At 46.4% G+C, this 21849-nt stretch overlaps 1 protein-coding gene across 1 annotated transcript in view; it reads left to right on the plus strand.

The window, feature by feature from the left end:
• Positions 1-3728: 3728 nt before the first annotated feature.
• The window catches only part of Entpd7 (ectonucleoside triphosphate diphosphohydrolase 7), a 41676-nt gene continuing 23555 nt past the window's right edge, over positions 3729-21849 (plus strand). The window contains exons 1-5 of the mRNA NM_001107595.1: positions 3729-3842; positions 4132-4234; positions 4971-5153; positions 19456-19661; positions 20444-20594. The gene's annotated coding sequence lies outside the window, so the exon portion shown is untranslated. The remainder of the gene's footprint in view (positions 3843-4131; positions 4235-4970; positions 5154-19455; positions 19662-20443; positions 20595-21849) is intronic.

A 21849-nucleotide genomic window follows, 5' to 3' on the forward strand; every position in this document is an offset into this window, starting at 1 on the left:
GTATGTTGACAAAATTTTTGATGTAACTGTAGACAAGCCTTTAAGGAGCAGTTAAAAAACCTGTTTTGAAATTCGGCTTTCTATCATTCAGTTTCAACACATTGTCGGTTGGCTGACTGGGAACCTCAGAACTCAGCTTGTGAGCTGCTGGTCATAAACACAGCAGGGTTTGTAGGCTACCATGCGGGAGCTCATGCCTGGGGGCAGATGCACTTGTCATTCAAACCAGTTGTCGAAGACAAATTTGCAAAGACAATGTAATTGAGAAACTCTTTGGATTAAAATGTAGTTCTGCTTCTGTTCTATGACAGTAGTTACTTACAACCTCTAACTTTAAGGGCTGTTTGAATAACTCTTTGGATTGTAAATTTAATATAGCTCATGAACCCTATGAATTAGATACTGTTTACAAATAGGTGGGAATCTTGTTTACCCTCCGAAATGGCTACTTCTGTAGAGCACTGGAGTTTAAAGTATACGCACTTTTTGGATTTAGAACTCAGAGAACGATACTTCAAGGAGTTAAAATTTAATCCAAAATACCATTAAATTATTTCTATGTCTTCTTTTCTTTAGGAACTGTTCTCCGGAATAATTAAATTATTCATGTTTATATGTTTGTGATAGCATGAGTGCATGCATGTGCATGTGTGTGTGTGTATGAGAGTGTGTGTGTGTGTATGAGGGTGTGTGGGAGGGTTGTTTGTGTGTATGTGTATGAGGGTGTGTGTGTATGTGTATGAGGGTGTGTGTGTGTATGAAGGTGTAAGGGTGTATGTGTGTATGAGGGTGTGTATGTGTGTGTATATCGGTGTGTGTGTGTATGAGGGTATATGTTTGTGTAATGAGAGTGTGTGTGTGTGTATGAGGGTGTGTGTGTGTGGGTGTTTGTGTGTGTGTGTGTGAGGATGTGTGTGTATGAGGGTGTGTGTGTGTATGAGGGTGTGTGTGTGTATGAGGGTGTGTGTGTATGAGGGCGTGTGTGTGTGTATGAGGGTGTGTGTGTATGAGGGCGAGTGTGTGTGTGTATGAGGGTGTGTGTGTATGTGTATGAGGGTGTGTGTGTGTGTATGAGGGCGTGTGTGTATGAGGGCGTGTGTGTGTGTATGAGGGCGTGTGTGTGTATGAGGGTGTGTGTGTATGAGGGCGTGTGTGTGTATGAGGGTGTGTGTGTGTATGAGGGTGTGTGTGTGTATGAGGGTGTGTGTGTATGAGGGTGTGTGTGTATGAGGGCATGTGTGTGTGTGTGTATGAGGGTGTGTGTGTATGAGGGCTTGTGTGTGTGTATGAGGGTGTGTGTGTATGAGGGTGTGTGTGTATGAGGGTGTGTGTGTATGAGGGTGTGTGTGTATGAGGGTGTGTGTGTATGAGGGTGTGTGTGTATGAGGGCATGTGTGTGTGTGTGTATGAGGGTGTGTGTGTATGAGGGCTTGTGTGTGTGTATGAGGGTGTGTGTGTATGAGGGTGTGTGTGTATGAGGGTGTGTGTGTATGAGGGTGTGTGTGTATGAGGGTGTGTGTGTATGAGGGTGTGTGTGTATGAGGGTGTGTGTGTATGTGTATGAGGGTGTGTGTGTGTATGAGGGTGTGTGTGTATGAGGGTGTGTGTGTGTGTGTATGAGGGTGTGTGTATGAGGGTGTGTGTGTGTGTGTGTGTATTTGTGTTTGTTTAAAGGCACAGTCTCACCAAGAAACCCAGGCTGTCTCGTGGCAATCTTCCCATTTAAGCTTCCCAGTGAAGGGCTGGGGTTACAGGACTGGATCATCAAGTTCAGACCAGTCTTTTCTTTTTTGAGATAGGGTCTCATCTAGCTTAGGCTGGTCTCAAACTTGCTAAGCAGTAGAGGATGACCTTGGACTTTTTCTGATCCTCTGTCCAGGACTGCCAGGTTTGCAGGCAAGCACCACCATGCTCGGGTTTGTCTCCTCTTCTTGTTTTGTTTTATTTTGCTTGTTTGTTCTTGCTTTTCTGTCTTTATTAATGTGGTGCTGGGGGTCAAACACAGGGTTTCACGGTCCGTACTGGGAAAACACTCTACCAGCTGATCTATGTTCCCAGCCCTACATTTGCCCGAATACCTTTTCCTCAGCACGGTTTCAGTGTCCCAGGTTAAGTATGACACTAAAGCAGTGTGGAGACTGAGGGAGAAAAAGTTGAGAGGTGAGAGTTTGAGGAGAAAGGGAGAGTTAAGATGTCGACCTCATTGTCAGAGTAGCAGAAGGGAAAGACAAACTAGACAAAGGTCAGATCAAAGATGGCAGAACTCTGGTCAACCTGGGCAGCAAGCAGACAGACCTCTTTCTACATATTCCTGGTTGTCCTGGAACTCACTGTGTACTCTAGACTGGCCTTGAACTGACAGAGATCTGCTGGCCCGTGCCTCTAAGTGGTAGGGTGAAAGGCAAGCCGCCACCCTAGCCAGTTTCTTTATTTGCTCTTTTTCTTTCTAACTCAGGCCCAGCCGGAGAGCAATGAGGGTGTTCCTCTGAACCAGTCATTCAGCCTCCAGCCACTCTTTGCTATAGTACCCCAAGTCAGAGATATATGAGCCCCATCTCTTTCACTATTAAGCTGCTTTACCCCTCTGACAGCTTCCGTTCTCTGCCGAACGGTTACAGTCAGCTTTGAATGAAATCGTCCCTATTGAGCTCTTCCTGGTCTTCATCCCTGCCCCAGTGTTCACTGATAGCCCACGTTAGCGGCGTTTTACGCAGGGAAAGTATGACTTAGCTTTGGGAATGTATAAAAGCAGATAGTTCAGCTTTCAAAGATATGGAGTTAGTGGGGCAGACAGGCCCACTAATAATGATTGTAATTCAAGGGAGTAACTGAAACTGAAAGTGTTAATAAAGAGATGTAGGGTCGGGTGAGATTTTTGGAGGAAGACACCATTAAGCCAAAGGTAAGGCATGATCAGGAGCTGACAAAGTAGGTGAGAGGAGCAGAATGAACAAAAGCTATCAGGTCCAAACCCCAAGGGTGCATGCCAGAGCTTAAGCAAGAGGTAAGGAGACGCCGTAGGTGCACCATGGACGGAGATGAAAGAGAGGTTGTAAAAACTTTAGATTTTCTGCCATTCAAGAGACTTCTTCATGCACATGAGGCACGGGGCTGGCGTAATCAAGAATAAAGAGACCGTTGCTTTTATGTCACTGTATGTATGGCCCAGGAGGGACAAATAATACAAATGTTCGTGATTTGCACACAGTAGACAACCAACTTTGAAGAAATGGACACGAGCGCTTTGATGCAAACATCACTGTCTCTAATTTTCTCCTCACAATATTTCTATCATGAGAGATGACAATGATCCTGAAACACCAATTTGTGGGCAAAAGGGACAGGATGGAGGAACTGCCATTTTGGGAAGAAAGATTGTGCGCAAGGATTGCATGGTTGTGGTGAGCATCCTTGAGACCCATCCACGGGAACAGTTGAACAGTGGAAGCTGAAGCAGAGGCTACTCACAGGGAGCTGCTGCCTGCAGCAGCTTGTGGCTTCACGGGCTGTGGGTCCCAGCCGGTCCTCCAGGCGGAGCCTGGGTGCGACGTCTTTTCCATTGGCTTGGAGTCCAGGGGCGGGCATTTGTAGCCGGGCGCCCTTGGGGATTGGCCCCGCTTTGAGCAGCCGCTCGGTGTGTGACAGCCGCGGCTTCGTCCCTGGCTCTAGCAGCTCGCAGGGCGGGCCTCTCCGGGTCCCCTGCAGTCATTGGCTCGGTGCGGTTTCCTTGGGGACGTGGCGCCGCCGGCAGCCGGGCCTCCTTCCGGCTGTGTTGGAAGCCACGGGGGACCGCTGAGGACCAGGCCGGGCTGTGCAGAGGGACGAGCGGGCCTCAGGATCCCGTGAGTGGGATTGCGGGAGAGCTGCGGGACGGAGAGGGACGAGGGGAGGAAGCGGGGTGCCCCGTCCCTACGACCTGGGTAGCGTGCTCCATGAGCACGGAGCCTGTCCATAGGAAAGCCCCGCGCCCAGGATGCACCGTAGGGTCCTCTGGGCCCGCGGGAAGAGCGAGAACGGTCACGGAGTGAGTGAGGGTCAGCACAGTGGGAGAGAAGTGTAAAGTCGCTACGGGGATCGCGTCCCTTGGGCACTGCTGGAGGCACGTCGGAAAGCCAGCCAACCCTTTTCCAGGCTGCTGGCTTAGGAGATGCCTGGGACTAGGAGGCCACCCTCTCAGAGCAAAAGGAAACGGAGGTGACAGACGTCCAGATCACTGAAGGGAACCCATGGCTAGGTAAGGTTTGCAGTCATTATGTCTGGCAAGGGGCTCAGTGGAGGGTGGTAGCAGGAGCAGGGGGGCGGGGAGGGGGGTGCTGAGAGGCTAGGTGAGGCTTGCCCGGAGGCTGCACCTAAACTTTGCATCCTGGTCAGGTGTATGCAAAGATGTCAAAGCAGTGTTCTTTGGAAAGGGGAGCCCAGTAATTTCCACCTGGGGTCTTGAGAGTAGCAGCGGCTGTCTGTGAAAGTTGGTTGAGTCAGGGAAAAAGATTAAGTTTTTACTATGTATCTGTTAAAACTAATTTTAGGAAAAGGTCTCCTTGTGTATATAATTTGTTAAAGCATTTTTAAAAAAATCAGTTAAGTAGCCTTTGTAACTATCTGGTTTCTTGACAGCATTGCTAGTGGTCATGTTGCAGTATCTCTGATTAACCAGTGTTAGGAAGTCCGGTCCCTACCTCCATCCCATCCATCACGCCCACCCCCCACAGTGATCTTTCTATTAACACTAGATTACTCAAGTGCAGAGTTTGGAAACAGCACACCACGTCTTTCTAAACTGCATAATAGAAACGCAGTTATACAGGTGCTTGCCTCTCATTTTCAACTGAAAAAAAAAAAGGATTTAAAAAAAGGTTTAGACTTCTCTTAACATGGATTTTGTCTTCGGGGTGTTCATGTATTTAAAACATTTTTAAAGCAGTGATTTTATAGAGAGTTTTAAGACCTCGCAAATGTTTGTCTCATTCCAGGATCAGTTTTTCCTACCTCTGCCCAGCCTCCTGGTACTTCACTGTACCCACAGTGAGCCCATTTCTCCGTCAGCGGGTGGCATTCTTGGGACTTTTCTTTATTCCCTGTCTCCTTTTACTTCTCTTAATCATGGATTTACGACATTGGACCACTTCGTTACCACGAGATAGGCAGTATGAGAGGTAAGTCAGCTACCGGTCGCTTTGATCAGATTGGTGTTGAAATTTTAAACTTATTTTTGCAGTGCTGGGGGCTGAACCAGGGTTTTGCTCATGCTTGGTAAGCATTGTATCCCTAAGTTAGAGTTTTGATTGTTGAGACAAAGTTCACACTAAATTTCCTTAGTGACCTGGCCCTGAATGACCTGGTACTCACTCTGTAGGCTGATCTTGAACTTGCAGTCAGCATGCAGCTCAGCCTTTTGACTAGTGGGATTGTAGTCTGTGGCACCAGACCTGGCTGAGTTTCTTTTCTTTTCTTTTCTTTTTTTTTTTTAAATAAACTCTTTGATACACTATTAGCTTTAACTCCTGAGATATATATTTTTTTATTAGTAAAATTGCATGCCATTCATGACATAAGGCAAGTCCTAAGTCCCATTCTGTCTGTCTTCAGTTTTCGTTCAAGAATGCTGACGCTGTATTTCAGCCATGAAAGATAGCTTTCTATTTTCCTGTCTGGGTGGACTGAGGCTTACTGGGTAATACATGTTTAAGATTGTTGTGCTCTTTCGATGAATTGACTTCTCTATCTTTGTTCAATGAGTCTCTTGAGCCTTGGTTTTATTCTTTGCTCTGAAATCTACTAGCCTCATATTAACATAGCTATTTCAGCTTTATTCTGAATCATGTTAATGTGATTCTTTTCAGTACTTTTAAGTTTGTCTTTAATTTGCATGTGCGTGTCCTGTGTTCATTTATGTGCACCGCGTGCCTAAAGAGGACAGAAGGTGTTGGATCCCCTGGAACTGGAGTTATAGATGGTTGTGAGATACCATGTGGGTGCTGGGAACCAAACCTGGGTCCTCTGGAAGAGCAGTCAGTGCTTTTGATGGCTGAGACACCTATACAATACCTTTTTTTTTTTTTTTTTGGTTCTTTTTTTCGGAGCTGGGGACGGAACCCAGGGCCTTGCGCTTCCTAGGCAAGCGCTCTACCACTGAGCTAAATCCCCAACCCCCCCTTTTTTTTTTAATAGTTAAGGTGGGCTTTTCGTAGATAGTGCATTTAGCCTTGCCTTTTTTTTTTAAATTTATTTATTTATTTTGTATATGAGAACACTGTAGCTATCTTCAGACACACCAGAAGAGGGCATCGGACCCCATTACAGATGGTTGCGAGCCACCATGTGGTTGCTGGGATTTGAACTCAGGACCTCTGGAAGAGCAGTCAGTGCTCTTAACCACTGAGCCATCTCCCAGCCCTTTTTTTTTTTTTTTTTTTTTTTTTTTTTTATCCATTCTGGCTGTGTGGGTGATCTATCCTTCTAGGTTTTGTCTATTGACTACATTTAGACCGGGTCTGTCTTATCATTTGTGTGTGGTTATATTTACTCATTTCCCCACCCCCCAGCTTTGTCCCTTCTTTGGAATTAAGCACTTTTTTTTATGATTCTATTTTATCCTCTTTGTTGGATTGATCAGATATAATTTAATACCTCTTAGTGGTTGCTTCAGGGTTTATAGTGTGTCACTTTGTCACGTGGCTTGTACTTCAGGTGATGTGTTGTAACAGTCTGACAGCAGTGAACCTTCAGACCACCCTGCCGAGAGGCCTTTAAGCCAGACATTTTATTTCTGCAAATGGTGTAAGTTCGATAACATGTTGTTATCATCTTAAACAGTCAATTGACTTTTCAAGGTTTTGAATTTTTTTCAAGAAGAAGAAAACACTTGTGTGTTTACTCATACAGCCATCCTTGCATCTCACACCATATTCCTGTTGTCTTTTATATATAATTTCCTTTTATTCCCTTTTATTGGATTTTTTAAAATTTACATTTCAAATGTTATACCCTTTCCCAGTTTCCCCTCTGGAAACCCCCATCCCATCCCCTTACCTCCTGCCTCTATGAGGGTGCTCCCCCCCCCCACTTCCTCCCACCTCCTCTCCCCGGCATTCCCCTATACATTGGGGCATCGAGCCATCACAGGGCCAAGGGCCTCTCTTCCCATTGCTGCCTGACAAGGCCCTCCTCTGCTACACATGCAGCTGGAGCCATGGGTCCCTCCATGTGTACTCTGGTTGGTGGTTTAGTCCCTGGGAGCTCTGGGGGTTCTGGTTGCTCCCGTTGTCTTAAAGAAAATCTTTTCCCCATTCCTAGTAGGGTGAGTCTATAGGGGATGAATTCTTTCAATTTTCATGTTTTTATTTTTGACAAAGTCCTTACTTTGCTTTCATTTTGGGGGGAAAAAATCCATCGTTAAAGAACTCCTGTACCGATCTTTTTTTTTTCTTGTTGGCTTGCATTCTTTCTGAGAAGTCTGCTGTCATGTGTACCCTGTGTACACGTGTCTCCTTTCCTCCTGAGCGCTTCCGAGATGCTCTCCTAGTGATCTGAAGCAGTTTGACTGTGCCGTGCTATGTGAGCGTTCTCTCCGTGGTTAGTGACTCTTGCTCAGAAGCAGCCATAGTCATGCGTGGAGTTACAAAGGTGACTATAACACGACCCTTAGATTTACAAATATGTAAGAGTTTTAAAACCAAATTTGGAAAGTTGTTTTTTTTTTTTTTTTTTTCCGGAGCTGGGGACCGAACCCAGGGCCTTGTGCTTCCTAGGTAAGCGCTCTACCACTGAGCTAAATCCCCAACCCTGGAAAGTTTTTGAACATCATCTTTTTATCTATTTTTCTGTTCTCCTTTGGGGACTCGGGCTATATGCGCATTGAGCCTGGACGCTTTCCCCAGACTAACTGACGATGTGGGGTTTTCTCTCTGTGTGTTCTAGTCTGGATATTTTATTTCCATTTACTTATTTATTCATTTCATTTTTTAAAAATAGGGTCTCATTAGAGAGTCCTGGGTAGCCTTGGAGTCTCTATGTAGCCCTGGCTGGTTTCAAAGCAGAGATTCGTCTGCCTCTGGCAGATGCTGGGCCTAAAGGTGTGCGCCACCACTGCCTGGCTTAGTAACACTGCCTTCCATAATGGTTCAGTCCTGTTAATTCTGCCCAGTGAAAGTGCGGTATCCTTTTTTCACAGAAAAATTTCCTGAATTATTTCCTGTGCTTTCAGTGCCACACCAACTGCATGAGAAGGCCTATATTCTTTTGTAGAAAACTCTTCTTTCTTTCTCTCTTTCTTTCTTCCTTCCTTCCTTCTTTTTTTTTTTTTTTCTTTTTTTCGGAGCTGGGGACCGAACCCAGGGCCTTGCGCTTGCTAGGCAAGCGCTCTACCACTGAGCTAAATCCCCAACCCCTCTTTCTTTCTTCCTTCCTTCCTTCCTTCCTTCCTTCCTTCCTTCCTTTCTAATTGCCTCTTAGACATGTATCAGGGGACTTCAGGCTCCAAGTAATAACTCAGATAAACTTAAAATAATAATAATCACAAAATCCCCTTACTGGCGCACGTCACTTGATGTCCAGAGACAGAGAGGCAGTGGCACCGTCACTTTAGCCAGCAGGGTGGGGGCTGCTGTCCTTCTCCATCTTGCCTTTCACATGCTTATTTAATGGCGCCCAGGGCCACAGGGTCCCATCAAGAGAGAAGCAGTCTCTGCACGGCCCTTTCATAGTGAGGATGGAGATGAATCTTGCCAGACTCCTCTAGCAACACTTGCATCGAGGCTTTTTGTGCTCTGAATTGTGACAAATGCCTGTTCTTACTCTTCACCGGTTCTGTCCCCAGAATTTCTCATTTCTCATTTCATTTTGTTGTTAATCAGTTAAATATGCGTTGGATGCCATGATGTGCAGGCTGTGGCTGGTCTGCCAGACATAGCTGCTTGCTTGTTCAGCCTTCCCTCTTCCCGCTAGAACTCTTGTTCGTTCGGAGTTTGGAGTTTTCCTCTCCAGGAGAGAATATACTGTTGGCGTCACTACAGTATTCAAGCAGAAGAAGAAGCTTGTCGATGAAAAGCCTAAGTTTTATATCTAAATCCACAAATTGAGTTTCTTTGCTGCCTAATGGGGTTTCCTTGACACACCTTAGCACAGATCTCCATTGGCAGACGACAGCATGAACTGACTGAATGCTGTATGGATTAGCTGAGGTGGCTAGAGTGAACTGTCAGAGGATGAGTAGTGAGCTCTAGGTGGACCAGTAGATTAGGGTGTGGATGGTTGAGCTGTTGGATCGAGGGCAGGGATAGGAGCTGGAGGCAGGGATGGGTGGAACTTTCCAGATTTCAATGAAAAGGCTTAGAAGGTTTTGAAGAGAGGTGTGATAGGATTTACTCTTTAAAAACCTCTGCAGCAGTGGTGTACACCTTTGGTCCTAGCACTTGGGAATCTGAGCAAGCGGATCTCTGAGTTCCAGGCCAGCTTGGTCTACAGAGTGAGTTCCAGAGCAGCCAGGGCTCCACAGAGAAACCCTGTCTTGACAGACCAGGAAGCAAGCAAACGAACAAACACGCTCACGTTGATGGCATTGTGGAGAATGAATTGGAAGGAACTATGGAAGCAGAGGGAATTTCATGAGCAGGTAGCCTGAAGTTGGGTGGCAGCAACGTAGACAAAGCAAAGTAAAGCCCCAAGTGGGCTGCAGGAGGTACAGTGACCCACTGCGCCCTAAGTGACCAGATCCAGTACCTAACTACTTGTTAGGTTGGCTTGACTGAAAGGAGACCGCCGTGAAACTGCGGAGCACACACATTGTCCACCGGAAGGCTATTACTAAAGTCCTAACACCCTGAAAGGGTTCGCTCAAGCAGCCAGCAGCCCTTGTACCACAGAGCTTACTGTAAATTAATTGACAGCCGTGTACACACCGCCGCAAACAGCTGTGTGCTATAAATTCCTCCTGCGGCAGCCTCCACGAGACGTCTAGGGGGTCGGACATTCTCTGAGGACTTTGCCATGGGTTCGTAGTATTGTATCAGACACCGGGGTACAAAGATGAACAGAACGTGGCTCCTGAACACAGAGTTCATAACCTCACTAGACAGCAGATCTGAGTGAATAATTGAGATAAGTCATTTAGAGTCGGGAACAAAGTTAATCATCAACGAATCATAAGAGACCCATGAGCAAGCAACCAGATGTGCTACTGTAAGTTCATGTTCTAAAAGTGGGTGCACATTGAGATAAGAGAGGCCTTTTATACAGCTTGATTTTCTTCTTCCTTGTTCAGCTCCTCCCCCTTCTCTTCCTCCTCGTCCACCTCTTCCTCCTGGCTTACTCTCTGTCCTCCTCTTCCTCTCCCTCCTCTTCCTTTCTCTCCTCCTCTTCCTTCCACTCTCCCTCCTCATCTTCCTCTTCCTCCTCCCTCTCCTCCTCCTCTCTCATCTCATTGTTTTGTTTTTGCTTTTGCTTGTTCTACAGGCAAGGTTGACCTGAAAGTCACCGTATCCACCAGTCATTCCTTTCCTTTGCCGGTGTTTTAATTAGCATGGCTCCCACTTTTCACACAAAACCAAAGATTCCCGTAAATCAGAATGATGGCTTCTTTGGGTTCGGGTTTTCGATAGATGCCTGTGTCCTGAAAGCAGTGTTAGCTGGCCTGTGGCAGTGAGGCCGAGGAGGACTTTATTAAAGACAGCCAGACACCAGGTGCCGAATGGCAGGCTTGTATTCCAAGTCTAGGGAGGAAAGGCAGACGAGGCTGCAGAGTGAGAGCCTGTCTCAAAAATACGGGGGAAAATACACTGAATAATTCAAAATTTCTACAGTATCTATCGTGGTGAACAGTTCTATATATTTCGTTAAAACTTTTATCACACAGTCTGATAGTTTAGTTAGTGGTGACTGGAATAATTGTTTTTAGTCTTTGTATCTTTAACTCACTTAGGACCCTGTAACAATGTAGGAGACAAGGCCTCTCTGACGTGCAGGGGCTTCCAGTGTGCAGCCTAGTCGAGAATGTTCATTATAGTTCCTTGGGGTGGTATTGTGGTTTTAGGGTCAATTAGCCCTAATCGTTTGTTACGTGGGTAATCTTGGGGAGGTTTCCTAATTAGTTCTACGGTTCCATTTTTTTTTTTTTTTTAGTGCATAAAGTGGGAATGAAAGTGAGTTCTTTTGTTCCCTTTTTTCTTTCCTTCTTTCCTTCCCCTCCCTCCCTCCCTCCCTCCCTCCCTCCCTCCCTCCCTCCCTACCTCTCTCCCTGCCTTCCTTTTGTTTGTTTTTCTTTTGGTTTCTCAAGACAGGGTTTCTCTGTGTAGCCCTAGCTGTCCTGGAATTTGCCCTGTAGACCAGGGTGGCCTCGAACTCATAGAGATCCACCTGCTTCTCCTTCCCAAGTACTGGGATCAAAGGCATGTGCCACCGCCTCCCAGCTGTGAAAAGTTTTGTCTTATCGTTTGAGTTAGGAATAAAGCATTTAGCCAGCCAGGATGGTGCATGCCTGTTCCCTCAACACTTGAGAGGTAGAGGTGCTAAGACCCTGCCTTTGAGAAACAAAAGCAGCAGCAAATAAAGAAATAAGGTGGCGGGGGATAAAGGGTCTAGACCACCCAACATACTGATTATGCAAATATATTATTTGAAGTATATTATTTTAAGTAATGTTGATTTTTCTGTTCTTAAATTACCTTCTATGACCTGAAGTATATTCTGCAGATTAGTAACATTAAGAATTGTGTTTGCTTGCTTGTTTGTTTTTTTCTTTCTTTCTTTCTTTCCTTTCTTCTTTCTTTCTTTCTTTCTTTCTTCTTTTTCTTTCTTTCTCTTTCTTTCTTTCTTCTTTCTTTCTTTTTCTTTCTTTCTCTTTCTTTCTTTCTTTCTTTCTTTCTTTCTTTCTTTCTTTCTTTCTTTCTTTCTTAGCACCTTTTTTTTTTTCCTGGAGCTGAGGAATGAACCCAGGACTTTTGCACTTGATAAGCAAGCTCTCTACCACTGAACTAAATCCCCAATTCAACTCTCCTTCCTTCCTTCCTTCCTTCCTTCCTTCCTTCCTTCCTTCCTTCTTTCCTTCCTTCCTTTGTCCCTCCCTCCCTCCTTCCCTCCCTTCCTTCCTTCATCCCTCCCTCCTTCCCTCCTTCCTTCCTTCCTTCTTTCCTTCCTTCCTTCGTCCCTCCCTCCCTCCTTCCCTCCCTTCCTTCCTTCCTTCGTCCCTCCCTCCTTCCCTCCTTCCTTCCTTCCTTCCTTCCTTCTTTCCTTCCTTCCTTTGTCCCTCCCTCCCTCCTTCCCTCCCTTCCTTCCTTCATCCCTCCCTCCTTCCCTCCTTCCTTCTTTCCTTCCTTCCTTCGTCCCTCCCTCCCTCCTTCCCTCCCTTCCTTCCTTCCTTCGTCCCTCCCTCCTTCCCTCCTTCCTTCCTTCCTTCCTTCCTTCCTTCCTTCCTTCCTTCCTTCCTTCCCGTAGCAGCAGCTGCTGCTTGACTACTAGGGAGCACTAGCTGATGACAGAGCGACAGATTAGGAAGCTAGGAATCATGGGAAACAGATTAGGAAGCTAGGAATCATGGGAAACAGATTAGGAAGCTAGGAATCATGGGAAAGCTTTATCGACGGTTCTGAAAGAGTTAAGGAAAGTCCTTCTCCTTGTGGCTGTTTACATTATCATAGACATAATATAGTTACAGCTTCCTACTTAAGGTATCCCTAGGAACATGCTGAAATCTGCAGCAGTGTTCTGTGGTGTTGCCATGCTGCCAGGAACAGACCACAAGTGTCCCCACAGGAGCAAATGTGGAGGTCTTTGCTTGGGAGAATGTGTGCCAAGGAGCACTGCAGCCCTTCTGCGGCCTCAGGAAATAAAGCTTAAGTTTACAGTGATCTCTCTGCGTCTTTGAGTTTCCTAATACTTCAATTATTTTCTGTTAAAGACCTTTATTTGCTTTTTATTCAGCTCTTAGTGATATACAATTTCTAAGGTAATATGACTGAAAACATTAGAAGTTCCTGTGTGGGTTTTTCCAAAATCTCAGGGTTGTTTGTCCTTCCTTCCTTCCTTCCTTCCTTCCTTCCTTCCTTTCTTCCTTTCTTTTTAATTGTGAGCATATACCCATAATCTTTCTGGAGGTCAAAAAGATACATTACATTAAATTAAAATAAAAATGATTCACTTTAGGATGTGCATATGTAGTTAGGTTTTCTTTTATAAGAGTTTGAAAGAGTTCTTTCCTGGTGAAACTGGAGGCGTCTCTTCACATGCATTCATTTTCTTTATCTTAATGGCATTTGGTCCACTTACAAGCAGGGTTTTAAGTTATCAGCGTTCCTGTCTGCTTTGGCTAATCTTGTTAAGAGGCAAGCAGTAACCTTTCAAGCTGTTTTTCTGGCCATGTATTGAAGCCATCATGGACAGTTACTGCAATGCCACGCTGCTATATCTGGTTTTGAGTTATGAGCAGTGTCATAAAATATGTTGACATTCAGCAAAGAGCTGCTAGGCCCATACTGATGGAGGCCCCATGTATTGATTTTTGGCACATTGCTAAGTTCTGTTTGAACTTTGAAAGCGCTATAATTGATGTTGACCACGTGAGCCAGGTAATTGTTTGGTCAGTTAGAGCTGTAGTGCTGTTAATATTTTCAGGATAATGGCTGTGAAAAGTCCTTCTGTCACGTCTACTTGAGGGGATGTATTTGTGGGTAACTCTCACCAACTCGGCAGTGACTAGAGGAAGATCATGTTAGAGAGAGAAGGGGGTGGGAAGAGGAGAGGGTGGAGGGCAAAGGAGGATCTGAGCTATTTGAGGGAAGGGAATGTGAGTGAGGTGTGGGTGGAGAATTGGCTCTTTCTTGGCTGAAGGAATCCAGAGCTTTTAGACATTTTTCTTTTGGGCTTTAGGTCCTTTCTAGACCTCGATCTCTGTGGCACCAACAAAGGAGAAAGGTCCAATGGTGCAAGTGACCCGCTGTTGGCCAAGGCTGGGCCTGCACACATAAATGAAAACATTCTGGAAGGGACTGTGGTTCTGCACGTGTGGGAGCATAGAGACTGCCTGGTGCTTGGGAAGTGTGAGGAGGAGGAGGCGGTTTCACGAGCGACTCCAGCATTCCAGAAATGGTGCCTCTGCTACTTCCTGGGGGACGGGCAAGGCCTTCTTCAGTCACTTGTCTGTAGCAAGATAAGAAAATGGAGACTTCTGCTGCCCGCAGCGATTGTTTAAAGACTCTATTAGGGATCAGAAGGCGAACACCACCTGGTCCTTCCTTTCTGCTCTGTAGTGCATAGCCAGCTGATGGTTTTTCTTTTTGCTGTTGCTCTCATGATGAAGTCTAAAGGAAGGGAGAGCTAAGTTGAGCTGTACCAAAGTTGAGCTGTGAATCTGCCCATTTCAGCAAGAATCAGAAATGATAACAGGGCACTCTGCAAAGTCATTGAGACTGCTTTAAGAGGCCAGTTGAGTTTGAGGGTAGCAGAAGAAAGACGTGGAAGAATCAGGAACAGACCAACAGCTCCACACTGTGGGCTCCAGGAACAGTGAGTACAGACTGAGCTCGTCTTAGGCACCGTCGTAAGGATCACTGACAGCGACAAGTGCTGCAGGCAGGCTGCCTGCTCGTGAGAAATGGCCTAAGCAAATGGAGAGAAACCTTAGAGGTTCATGCTGAATATACACCAGCTACTCAAAGGGCATAACGGCCGGCCCTCCTAGAGCAGAAGGAAAAGGCTTTTTAGTGGCTGGAGAGATGGTACTATGGTTAAGACTGTGTACTGTTCTTGTGGAACTTGCCTGTGGTTCCCAGCACCAGTCCCCCTTAGGTGTTCCACAACCACCTGTAATGTACACGCATGCATGCACACATGCACATGCGTGTTGGTGCACAGGTACACAATTTTTTTCAAAAAAGGAGGCTGGTATGTTGTTAGAAGCCTTTAATCTCAGCACTCAGGAGGCAGAGGCAGATGGATCTCTGTGAGTTTGAGGCCAACATGGTCTACATATTCCTGGTGAGTTAAAGCTACTTAGTAAGACCCTGTATCAAAGATGGATGAATGCACGGATGGACGGGCAGACAGACGGGCGGGCAGACAGATAGAAAGGAAAGGCTTTTGGAATTGTTGTCAGTAATATCAAAGTTAGCATAGATGCACTGGGGTTTCTGAGAAACCAGGCTGGGCATGTAGTTCATTGTTAGCCGTGTATAAAGCCCTAGGTTTGAATCCTACTACTGTGTTAACCAGATGTAGTGATATATGCTGGTAACCCTAGGACTTGGGAGGTGGAGGTCAAGATACACGAGACCCTGTCTCACTAAAGCAAGCAGGCAGGCAGGCAGGCAGGTAGGCAGGCAGACAGGCAGGCAGTGCAGGCAGTGCAAGCAGTGCAGGCAGTGCAGGCAGGCAGTTCAGGCAGGCAGTACAGGCAGGCAGTGCAGGCAGGCAGGCAGTGCAAGCAGTGCAGGCAGTGCAGGCAGGCAGTTCAGGCAGGCAGTACAGGCAGGCAGTTCAGGCAGTGCAGACAGTGCAGGCAGGCAGGCAGTGCAAGCAGTGCAGGCAGTGCGGGCAGTGCAAGCAGTGCAGGCAGTGCAGGCAGTGCAGGCAGGCAGTTCAGGCAGGCAGTACAGGCAGGCAGTGCAAGCAGTGCAGGCAGTGCAGGCAGGCAGTTCAGGCAGTGCAAGCAGTGCAGGCAGGCAGTGCAGGCAGTGCAGTTCAGGCAGGCAGTGCAGTCAGGCAAGCAGGCAGGTAGGCACGGCAGGCAGTGCAGGCAGTGCAGGCAGGCAGGCAGGCAGTGCAAGAAGTGCAGGCAGTGCAGGCAGGCAGTTCAGGCAGTGCAAGCAGTGCAGGCAGGCAGTACAGGCAGTGCAGGCAGGCAAGCAGGCAGGTAGGCAGTGCAGGCAGGCAGTGTAGGCAGGAAGTACAGGCAGTGCAGGCAGTGCAGTTCAGGCAGGCAGTGCAGGCAGTGCAGACAGTACAGGCAGTGCAAGCAGGCAGCAGGCAGTGCAGGCAGGCAGTGCAGACAGTACAGGCAGTGCAGGCAGTGCAGGCAGGCAAGCAGGCAGGTAGGCACGGCAGGCAGTGCAGGCAGTTCAGGCAGGCAGTGCAGGCAGTTCAGGCAGGCAGTACAGGCAGGCAGCACAGGCAGCAGGCAGTGCAGGCAGTGCAGGCAGTGCAGGCAGTGCAGGCAGGCAGGCAGGCAGGCAGGCAGGCAGGCAGGCAGAGAAGCCATGCTGAACATGATGAGAAAGAATGAGTGGAGAAGAGGGTGAGAGGGTGAATGTTCAGGAGAAAGATAAGGTTTCGTTACAGCAGTGGTTTCCAACATGAGTCTTTTTCTGAGAGCTGTGAATTCAAAACCGTAACACTGAGACGTTTTCTACCCTTGTCATTGTAGTAAATCATGAAATGGTTACCCTCCTAACCATTTTTAAGAACACAATTGAGTGGAATTCAGTCTTTACATTGTTACAAAACAGATCTCCAGAACTTTCCCCATCTTACAAGTCCCCGGCTCTCTACCCATCAACTCACATCTCCCTCTCTTCCTTCTGCCAGCCAGCAGTCCCCAGCTGTCTCCCTTTTCTCTCTGACTTTGACTCCTTTACCCTCCTCCTGCCAGTGGAATGAATAGCACATTCATCTCTTGTGGCTGGCTTGTTTCTCTTGGCGTGGTGTCTTGTGGCAGCATGTAACAAGATCTTCCTTTGTAGAGCTGGATAACATTTCTTTGTATGTACAGACCACGTCGTATTTACCTGTTCGCCCACTGCTGGGCGTTTGGCTTGCCTTCACCTCCGGATTGCCATTCACCTTTTCCAACAAGTTGACACCTGCCTGGGTGATGTAAGAGGATGTGCAGTTGGCGATGGCTTAGCACAAATCAGTATAGCGATGCTAGGCTGGACTTGTAGTTACTGCACTCTGCTTTGCGATTATATGTGTAGCGAGGCAGGGGATTACTACGTTGTAGTCACTAAGGATCAGGTGAGAACTAGACATTCAAGTCTCCTGCACACCAAAACCGTCATGGGGGAGAATCCTTGGGCCGTTAAGCCATGAATTAAATCTAACTGCTTTTATCCTGGAACACATTTCTTTTTCCCCTGAAGAAAGGACTAAGAGAAAAACCGTAGTTTTCAGACTTAGGTATTTCATAGATATTTTATTTATTTTTAAAGATTCTGTTTTACAGCCAGGCGTGGCGGCACATGCCTTTGATCTCAGCATTCAGGAGGCAGAGGTAGGTAGGTAGCCCTCTGTGAGTTCAAGATCAACCTGATATACATAGCGAATTGTAGTCCCAGCCAGAACTATATAGTGAGACTCTGTCTCAAAAAAGGGAGGGGATGTGGGTAGAGAAATGGATCAGTAGTTAAGAGCCCTGGTTGCTTTGGCAGAGGACCCAAGTACCAACATGGCAGCTCACAATGGCCTGTAACTGCAGAACCCAGTGCCCTGTTCTGGAGTCTATGTGCATCAGCCCTGCAAATGATACACACACACACACACACACACACACACACACACACACACACACACACTGTGTGCAAAAACACAGACACACAGTAATACATACATTTTTGAAATGAAAAAATAATTTTTGGCATACAAAGGTTTAAACCTTGGGCCTTGTATGTGCTAGGCCAGCAGTCTACTACAAAGTTAAACTCTTCGTCTGTAGACTTTTATTTGAAAATGAATGAGATAAACCTGTTACCTCCAAAGAAAACAGATGTCAGGACTTGGGTGGAAAAAATCTGAGCTTCCAAGTGGGTAATTAGAGTCTAGTTCATCTTTGCCACTGTGAATTTGGCATTCCCAGCACCTTAAAGATTTTTATGAGAAACATTGGTGCTGATATTAGTGAATTTTTTGAACTGTAAAATAAAATGTGTCAACGTTAGGAAGACTTGCATTAGTTCATTGAGTCAAGGTCCCCCCCCCCAATAATGATGTTAAAGAATTATGCTGTGCCACAAAAAGCCATCCTGTAATGTAACAGAATATAAGATTTTTTTGAGTGGGGTTTTTGTGTTGACTTTGTTTAGTTAGTTTGTTTTTGTTTTTGTTTTGTTTCATTTTGATACAAGGTTTTACTGTGTCGCTTTGGCTGGCCTGGAGCTCACTATGGAGAAGAGGCCTTGAACTCACAGAGATCTACCTGCCTCTGCCTCTGGAGCACTGGGATTAAAGACCTGTGTCACCATGCCTGGCCTGTTAGCTTTTGTTTGTTGTTGTTGTTGTGTTGTTTTGTCAACTTGATACAGGCCAGATTCTTCTGGAAAGAGAGAAGCCTAAATTGAGAAAATGTCTCCCTAAGATTGGCCAGTTGGCAAGTCCATGGGGCATTATTTGGATTAATGACCAAAGACAAAGGGCTCAGACCACCGTGAGTGGTGCCACCTTCCGGCAGCTGGTCCCGGGTGGTGTTAGACATCAGACTGAACAAAGCACAAGGAACAGGCCAGTAAGCAGCACTCTTCCATGCCCTCTGCTTCTGTTCCAGCCACCAGGTCCTTACCTTGAGTTCCTTCTCTGACTTCCCTCAGTGATGGAATGTTACCTGAAGAAATAAGATGAATTAACCCTTTCCTGCCCCAAGGGCTTTGGCCATGGTGTTTATCGCAGCAGTAGAAACCATAACGAAGATAGCTTTAGATTCCCATTGCAGCAAATCTCAAAGAAACTCTACTTGTTTCAGATTACAGTTACAGAAGCAGAGTGTCTGCAGCCTTCCGAAGGTCTGTCAAAACTACTTCATGGCCTGAGGATGTAACCCGGTGGGACAATGCTTGCCTAGCCCGTGTGAGACCCTAGGTTCAGTCAGGTGTTTGTTTCAGATTCTGTGGCTTAATTAGTCAACCAATTAAATAAATAAAAAAATTTAAAAAAAAAAGACAATCTTTCCTTTTGCAGCAAGTATGAAAGGCTAGGCTATCACACACTCAATTAATGCCGTGTCTGTAGCACACCAAATACCAGAGCAAACGTGAGGTGTTAACCAAGGTACGAAAGGCATTTGCAAATCTATGAAACAATACCACTCTTTCCGTTTCCTGTTTCAGGAAGTATAGCATAGGTATGTATGTATGAGTGTAATATAAGTATGTAGTGTTCGAATTAATTTATTGTTGTTAGCTACGTGAATTAATATTTAATATTTAAACATTTGCTGGGTCTGGTGGCACATGCCTTTAATGCCTTTAATTACTCAGAAGGCAGAGGCAGGCAACCCTTTGTGAGTTCAAAGCCAGCCTGTCTGTATAATTAGCTCCAGGCCAACCAAGGCTACATAGCGAAACCCTGTCTCAAATAGCGAAGCCAACCAAACAAAAACGTCTTTTACTTTATTTTGTAATGTACCAAGTGTGCATAGATATGACCCAAGTACACCACAGCTTGGCTCATAGATGTGTAAGACGTTGGTGGAGACTCGTGGGCAACTGAAGCAAGCGCTGGAATTCTTCATGGACCCAACTCATTTTATTTTCTCCTTCTTAGGTATCTGGCCCGGGTAGGAGACCTCGAAGCCACCAACACAGAAGACCCAAATCTGAGTTATGGACTGGTCGTGGACTGTGGCAGCAGCGGCTCCCGGATTTTTGTTTACTTCTGGCCCAGGCATAATGGGAACCCCCATGATTTGCTGGACATCAAGCAGATGAGAGACCGAAACAGCCAGCCCGTGGTTAAGAAAATAAAGCCAGGTACTAATCAGAAGGGGTTTGGTTGTTGATCTTTTACCTGGCTTGGGTGTCCAAAGAGAAGGGAGGAAGGAGGCTCCCCTTGTCTTTGTGGGGATCTGGACAGTGAGAGGAATCTCGAATTCATTGTCATCCTGCTTCTTTCAAAGACATAAATGTAAAATTAAATGCAATAAATTATAGTATTGTAAAAATGATACGGTTATGCAATAATGCATAATAAAACATGTGGGAAACAACTAACCAATGTCTGGTTGGATTTAAGGCCCTCTTCGTGAGCTGTAATATATCCAAGGTACTGCTTGGGTGACCATAAATCTGGCCCTAGGAGATAAACGAACACTAAATAATACCAGTCTGCTAAAGGAAGAGAACAATAAAATGACTTCTAAGGAAAAAAACCGTAAATGTAGGTCCTTCTACAGAATCTGTTTTTGTTTTTGTGTGAGACAGGGTTGCTCTTTGTAACCCTGGGTGTCCTGGAATTCGCTCTGTATTCCAGGCTGGCCTCAGACTCAAGAAATCCCCCTGCCTCTGCCTCCACAGTGCTGGGATTAAAGGTGGCACCACCACCACCATCCAGCTCCTTTGGCAAAATCTTACTGAGTAGTCATATTTCGAGTATTATATAATCTACACTAAAATATATACATAGATGTGTGTATGTCTTTATAGATATATACACATATATATGTACACACACACACACACACACACACACACACACACATATATATATGTCTCCTCTGTATTTTGTTGTTTTGTTTTGTATTGTTCTACCTAAGGGATCTCCGCAATGGCAGACACTCCAGAACACGCTAGCGATTACCTTCGACCTCTGCTGAGCTTCGCTGCCGCTCATGTGCCCGTGAAGAAGCACAGGGAGACACCTCTTTACATCCTCTGCACGGCGGGCATGCGGCTGCTCCCCGAGAGGTGAGAGTCAAGATCTCACAGGACTTAGGGAAGCGAGCTCCCCATAGCCAGGATGGGGTTGGGCGAAGGCTCAGCGCACAGTTCACAGGGGACAGAGGCAGCTCGCTCAGAAGCAGGGTAGAGCCATCTCTAGCCAGCTATTGCAGTTAGAGAGTCACATCTTTATGTCATTTGCCACTTTGGGATCAGTGTCTGTCTGAGATGACAAAGGGGTTCTGAGTTTGGATTGAGGGTGTGGTGACAATCGGGAGTGGCGGCAGCGGTGGCCGGGTCATGGCAGCTATGGAGAGACCATATTTGCACAGAAGCAGTAGGAGGCTCACCTGGGGAGACTGGAGCAGCAATGCAGCCTCTGTTTCTCTGCCTGTGTTCTGGGATGACTGCTGAACCCCACCTCTCCCTACTACACAGCCCTAACCAGTGAGGTCTTGTCCACCCGAACCCAAATTCAGCCTGCTCTCTTGACATCCGGTCCTTCTTCTTACTTGTGAGAGGGAAGAGGGTGTTGTATTTAGGTCAGACACCTCCTTGTTTGTGATTTTTTTTTCCCCTCTCTGATGCGTCCTGGGTCCCAGCATGTTTACTCTGGAGCTGGTTCGAGAGTGAACTTCCAGAGTCTTGTATCTTCGTGATTGTGTTTTATTGTGAGAGCACTCTGCCTTATACTCTGATCACCATGACACGTACCCAAGAAGTGCAGTTTAAAGAGGAAGATTTATTCTGAGCCCCAGTTCTCATCTGGAGCTGGCCGTACTATTTATGGGCCGGCTGTGAGGCAGGTACCGTGGTAGGAAGGTGTGGGGGAGCAGAGCGGCTTATCTCCTGGGCACAAGGATGGAGAGCCAGAGAAAGAAGGCCCTGCAACAAGGAAAACCCCAAGGATGTGCCTGGTGAACTGCGTCCTCCAGGTAGCCCTTACCTCCAAAAGTTTCCATCACTTCCCAGTGATACCAGCAGCACATTATCTCTGTCAACGGCTCTTCCTAGAGATATGGTCAGCGCCTCATGATACAGCTTCCTCTCCATGATTGAACCCACCAGCTAGGGAGGCAGTTGTTGGCACAGGAGCCTTTGGGGGAAGCACATTGTATCTAAGTAGGTTAGGAGGTGTCTGACCTAAATACAACTTCCTCTTCCTTCTCATGCTCTTCTGTAAGAAGGACCAGGTGTCGGGATATCAGGGTGAATGCAGGTTCATGCTTAACATGAACTTTATCATCTTAATGATTTTTTTCTTACCTCCTTCATATTTATT

Source organism: Rattus norvegicus, chromosome 1 (genome assembly GCF_036323735.1).
Source record: "Rattus norvegicus strain BN/NHsdMcwi chromosome 1, GRCr8, whole genome shotgun sequence".
NCBI classification, from domain to species: Eukaryota; Metazoa; Chordata; class Mammalia; order Rodentia; family Muridae; genus Rattus; species Rattus norvegicus.